We start from the raw sequence: 6935 nt of genomic DNA on the forward strand, positions 1-6935 counted from the left end.
CAAAAATTAAGATTTATAACTTGTAATATACATACATATCCACACACGCAGTATGCATATATGTATAAATAATTTCATTCAATAAAAATTTCAATAAGAAAGTTTTAATGAACCGGAACCGGAACCGAAAAAAACGGTAATTTGTACAATACCGGTACTTTCCTTAGCTAGAAAACCGAAACCGAAACCGAAACCTTTATTAAATATTTTAATAGACCGAAACCGGAACCGAACCGATATTTTCGTCCGGTCCGGGTCTCTGCTTTTAATATATCCGTAAAGCGTTTAATATATGTATACGTAAAGCTCAAAATAGAAAACGTCTTTCTACTGGATTATTGCACTTATTGTTAGAGGTAACATTTCAAAATTGCTATCAATTTATTCTAACGTTGAAGCCATGCACAGTTAAAAAATTGAAGAGATATTACATGTTGATTTAACACAAAAATTTTAATCGATATATTTGTCACCGAGGAAACAAATTTTCCAACTACATGTGGAACATAATCCTTCGACGAGTGAGTTTCTTCCTTTTCCATTTTGAAAAGTAGCAAAACAAAGTTGATCATTTAAAATTAAATATTGTTAAAGCAGCCTTAAATTGAATCTAATTGAGAAAAATGAATATCGTAGAATTTAAAAAATCTTTCTCACACGTCCAGAAATAAAAAATGTCCCGAGTAACATGTCCTAGAGCCCTAGACTGTCCGCACCAATTTTTGTGTTAATTTAACGTAATATGGTTACGTTAAATGGTGACACTTATAAACTATGTTAATATTATAACACAAAATAAATGCATACCTCAAATTTATTTGAAATAAATTGTGTGTAAATCAACACGTTAATGATAAAATTGAGTAAAGAAAAGTTACTTTTACATTTTACAGATGTAATAATTCAAACTTGTATATCATAGATTAAAATCAACATTCTTTTCTGTAAATTTTAATAGATAAATCCCGTCGCTATAATAATACGAAATCTATCTATTGTGAAAAATTCAAAATAGGTGCACATTGTGTTACTTCATACTTTTTTTAGTTGTTTTAATAATCTAGTACTTTCATTCAATTAACACAATGATATGTTGATTTAACACAAAAATTAATCGATATATTTTTCACCGAGGAAACAGATTTTCCAACTATTTGGAACATAATCCTTCGACGTATGAGTTCCTTCCTTTTCTATTTTGAAAAGTAGCGAAACAAATTTGATCATTTAAAATTAAATATTGCTAAAGCAGCCTTAAACTGAATCTAAGATATCGAGAAAAGGGAATATCGCAAAATTAAAAAATCTTGCTCACGCATCTAAAAATAAAAAATGTCCTGAGTTTCATAAAACTTCAAACCTTTACGCAATCGCGCAATTTCACTATTCAAATGTGCGAAAAGTCCCGAGAGAAAGATTTGTCGCTTGAAAGGTCCAAGTTTTGTAAATCGACGATCGAAGAGGTCAATCGATCACTTTTTGCAATTTACTCGAAAGAGAAGCTAAACGAAGGTGCCCTCGGTCGCCTTCCGCCGAGGACTTAATTTCTCTACTCTCGAACGAGTCGAGCATCTTTTTCGCACGACACTGTAGAAAGTGTACAGTATATGCGTAACCTTGTGCGTGCAAACGCGGCTACACGCCTAGGACTGCCTAGAAGTCCTCTAAGCAGCCGTGAGAGGTACCAGCTAGGAGAGGCCGGTCGTGGCAACTCCGCATAGGGACGTCCCACAGACCATGAGTAGACAAACGTGACTAACATTGCGCTCCGAGTATTATCGCGCACGTAGAGCGTACCCTTTAAAGGTCCGAACGTGAGACGCTATCGTATCTTTAAAAATATATCCATTCGCGTTACGAACAGATGTTTTACCTCGCCGATTTTACAACCATCCATCGAATCCCACCGAGTTAGCAATTAACGCGAGGGACACGAGTAAATCGAGGTGTAACTGGCGGGAGAGTGTAATGTACGCATAAAAGTCTGTAGGCACATAAATGTTATACGTTTTATAATTGTACCCGCGCTCGTCCAATTTTACGATTGCACGCTGTAAAAAATCACTTGTAAAATTACAACTATTATAGTGCTTGCTATTAATTGTGTTAATTTTACAATTTTTTATAATTTTTCATAATGTATAAACAAGTATTTCGCAACAAAAAGTACAACATTTTTTTGTAAAAGTACATAAATTTATATATTTCCGTTATTAATAGTGTAATCGCTACACTTCTTATGTACGTAAGTTTACATACTTTTTTTACGGTGCAGCCAGATAACCATTAAGTCCGGATTGGAGCGCGCGAGTTCAATCGTTCAGGCTGGATTCACACCTTGGCCAATCAGAACTAGCGCTGGTAGCAAACAGCGCACTCTGCTGGCAGAAAGTAGAAACTTTCGACTACCAGCGATAGTTCTGATTGGTTTTCTGCGTTCGATTATATAAAACCAAACGGATACATCCAATTAAATTGTATATTCAAGGGAAAATAAAATAAAATTTCATCGGTAACCGCATTTTATCGAATGTATCCATAATTTAATCGGAAAAAATTAACCATTGGAAACACTATTTGATTGCTTTATCCGAAAATGTAAATTTTTCTCAGCGTGCTGTTCTGCTTTTTGCTTTCCTGCCAAGGTGCGAATCCAGCTTGAGATTCGAATGTTGCGGGACAGGGCGAAAATTCTACTCTGACACAAAATTTGAGAGTCGATTGGTTAAAAGCCACGCGGATAGTCAATTAACTTGCAACTTTTCCGCGAGAGCGGATCATTCGCATACGTTTCTTCGTCGAATAAAATTCAAGAATCGAGCTCCAGATCGATCGTATCTTCCAAATCTGATTAGCGTGAATTCAAAACGTTTGATTTCCGTATTAAAAGTTCCGATTACCGCTGTAGGTGCGACAATCAAAATTTTTTCGGCGTCGCGATTGTTGTACGACTCGATTTAACAGCATACGCGTCGAACTCAGAGATAAACGGCGACGAAAACGCGCTGCTAAAATATTCGTTAATAAATATGCGCCGGCACGGGAACTCGCTTTAAACAAAATAACAGCGTGTCCAACGATAAATAAAACATTAGACGGGACGCGGGTTAAAAGTTAGACGTTAAAAAGGCCCGCACGTAGGCGATCCACCGAATTAAGCGCGACGGTGTTAGTAACGCGGCTCGTAGCGAGCGAGCTCGCGCGGAGAGCGACCGAGAGAGACGCGGAAGAGAGAGGGAGAGGGCGAGAGGAACACAGAATACAGAACGCGAAAAAAAGACAGGAGGGAGAAGTAAAAAAAAAGGAAAAAAAGCTTCGAAGTGAGAGACACGCATGTTAGTCCGTGTGCACGCGCAAAACGTACGCGCGTGCGTGTCCACCACCGCCTCTATGCACGACGCGTGACCGTGAACTTGCCCCACCTCGTGCACGAGTCGGTCAGTCATTATTATTAACGCACACACACGCGGAGAGCGGCGGCGGCGGCGGCCCCGACGTGAACACGCACGCAACACACGCGGGCGTTTACACGAGCGTACGCGTGAACGCACCGTCCTCGCACGAGGGTCTGTTGAAGGAGCATCCGACGATTTCAGGGCTCTCGAACGCCGGAACGAGCTAGGCTCTCGCTCGCGTTACGCGGTAATCGAGAAGAAGCGTTTTTTGAAAATCACGCGGGAACCCGGAGCGAGAAGTCAAAGTGACGTCGTGGCGACTGACAAAAGTGACATTTTGGTCGCGGAAGAAAATTGATAAAATTACGATTTGGAAGTAGAGATGCTACTTCGAACGGTTTGCGATCGTTTCAACAATCATTTTGAATGATTTCCTGTACTCGGAATTTTTTGTATGTCAGGACGATAAATATGATAATGAATAATGATGGATACAAAATGTTACTTTGTGATAAATTAAAGCAATGACAGTGTTACGATAAAATATGCTCATAAAAAAGTCAAATTGTGTTTCATTAAATAATATCGCCTTGACTTTCTAAATATAATTACTCTTTGATGTCACCTTGACTTTAAATGATTAAATGATTTTTCGTTCCGCCTGGACATGATGGAGTCAAAATGACAAGGAGAAGACGTCGCAACAACGATCAAAAGTCACATTTTTTTTCATAAAATAATCCAACGACTTATAATTTTGAAATTTAGATACTGTTTGACATGGTTCGCGATAATTTCAACTTGGATTATTTCCGATACTCATAATTGTATGTCGGGACTTAAATACGGCAGTAATGAATAATACGAGTTGTCTGAAAAGTTTCCGACCTAACAAAGAAACAAGACATTTTTTTTCTTCACATTTATTTTTATTTTTCGACATAGTCTCCTTGTAAGTCTATACACTTCTCCCAGCGACGCTCCCATCTCTTCAACCCGTCCAAATAGTACTTGGCGTCTTTCTCTGCAAAATAGTTGTTTACGAAGGTGATAGCCTCCTCATTCGACGAAAATCTCTGTCCTCCGAGCGCAACTTTTAGATTAGAGAACAAAAAAAGTCGCTTGTGGCTAGATCTGGTGAGTAAGGAGGGTGGTCAAGCAGTTGAAACCGTAATTCATAGATTTTCGCCATGGCAACCGCTAAGGTGTGAGACGGCGCATTGTCTTGGTGAAACAAAATTTTTTTTCTGCAAATGTGGCCGTTTTTCCGCAATTTCTTCCTTCAGCTTGTCAAGTAACAATGCGCAGTATGCTCCTGTAATGGTTTTTCCTTTTTCAAGATAATCGATTAAGACAACTCCATGACTATCCCAGAAAACAGTCGCCATTACTTTCCCAGCCGAAGGAACAGCCTTTGCCTTTTTTTTTGGAGTCAATTCCCCCTTCGCAGTCCACTGTTTTGACTGTGTTTTTGTTTCTCGAGTATAATGGTGTATCCAAGTTTCATCTACAGTAATTAATCGGTGTCACAAAACTCTGATTTATTGCGCCTAAACTGTGCCAACAGAGCGTTGGAAATGTTCATTCGAACACGTTTTTGGTCCGGAGTGAGCAAACGCGGCACCCAACGCGCGGTCAGCTTTCTCGTGCCTAAATCTTGATTCAATATGTGACAAACACGTTCTTTGGACATGTTCATAGCCTCTGCTATCTCTCTAACCTTAATTCGACGGTTGTCTAGCACCATTTGGTGAACTTGAGCGATGTTATCGTCAGTGGTTGCAGTTCTTGGCCGTCCCAAACGTTTATCGTCACCCAAGCTGGTACGGCCACGTTTAAATTCAGCTGCCCAAAATTTCACAGTGGTAAATAATGGTGCAGAGTCCCCGTACACAGCGTCCAACTCGTCTTTGTATAGGCGTATTGCCTTTCAAAAACAAATATTTAATTACAGCTAGATACTCGATTTTTTCCGTTTTCACAAAAATACTCAGATCGACTCACTCAAACGATTGTCAAACAACAACTGCGCGGCCAAAATGGCTAAAATTTTGGTCAGTACCTTTCAAAGCATGCGCAAACACATTCCCCAACTTTTGTTGACGAGTGTTGCTATCTTCATGTTGAGGTCGGGAACTTTTCAGACAACCCTCGTAATGCATACAAAATGTTTTTTTAAGTAAAATACTATTATGATAAAACTATGGTATTCGGAATAAAATGCAATATTCAATATTTTGTAAGATTTGTATTCTTCAGTTTTTATTTTGTATCTTGTGAATAGAAAATCAGGATATCAATGCTACAAAATTGTTTTTTCACAAACTTGTAAAATACACAAATATCTGCAAAATTTTACTCATTTCGTATGCACGAGCAATTTGTGATTCTCTCGATAAGAGTTATCGAAAAGTCAAGATATAATCTTAAGAAAAAATCAAATTATGTTACATTAAAAGTTTAGACGATGTCAACATGACTTTCTAAAACGATTTTTTTGCCATTTTGTCTTTTTGTTCTGCTTGGAAAACTACACTGAGAAAAATTTCCATCGGATGAAATAATTAAACTGTTACCGATAGTTAATTTTTCCAATTACGTTTTCCGATTAAATTATGGCTACACCGACAAAATTTGATCGAAAACCGATCATATTTTTGATCGGTTATATCCGGTTGTATTTAATCGGACATTTTTTCGGACATACTATAATATTTCATTGGTTTATCCGATGAAAATTTTTCTCAGTGCAGTGATTCGCTCGTCGAGCGGTTTTTTGAAGAAAACAGTTTTTTTTACTAATATTGAAACTTGACTAATTGTAGACTTATAGAACATTAAAAGTTGCCGAAGTTAACACGAACGAAACGACACGTAACAAATTACGAATGAATCACGAATATTGTGGTAAGTAATAATGTCCAACAAATTTCTGCGAATCACGAATCATGAATTGCGCAGAGTGTGGCGCTGGCTTTATGTGCACTCACAATCAATGCGCACTAGTGCACGCAATCGAATTCGCTATTAAAGCCGTGCCGCGTTAAAAACGTATCCATTCGAAACTATATGAAAGCTTGCTATCACGCGCGACTGCGCTTTTCTGGTTTCTTAAAATGGCGATACAAATAGTACGGAACTGACATTAAAAGTCATATATATTTTCTCCTTTATAACACATACTTATGTACTAAAAGTTCCTTTCTTTGTATTACGGTTTGTACTTTTGAAATTTGTTTCCAGATTGCACTTGAAAAGGACCCGATAAAGAGGTCGAAACGTTGTGACTTAATTAAATATATATCACTTTTAATGCCAGTTTGGTCGATTTTTAAAAGAAATTCCGGTAATTATGCATAAAACGACTTCCTCTCCGATTTGCTTTATTTTTAAATATGTTGTTGGGGATGTCTTCTCGAGTCATTTCATATACAGGGTGGTCTAAAAGTCCCGGAACGGTTGAATATCCCGAGAAATTCTGGGTGGATCGGAAAACGGAAAAATACGTCTTTCCTATTTTTGAAAGAGCTATTGTCGGAA

General features: G+C 38.0%; 1 protein-coding gene across 2 annotated transcripts in view; it reads right to left on the reverse strand.

The window, feature by feature from the left end:
- The window catches only part of LOC105558967 (solute carrier organic anion transporter family member 3A1), a 148497-nt gene that overhangs the window by 18130 nt on the left and 123432 nt on the right, over window positions 1-6935 (reverse strand). The window lies entirely within an intron of this gene.

Source organism: Vollenhovia emeryi, unplaced genomic scaffold (assembly GCF_000949405.1).
Source record: "Vollenhovia emeryi isolate VEMERY1.0 unplaced genomic scaffold, V.emery_V1.0 DF939300.1, whole genome shotgun sequence".
NCBI lineage: Eukaryota > Metazoa > Arthropoda > Insecta > Hymenoptera > Formicidae > Vollenhovia > Vollenhovia emeryi.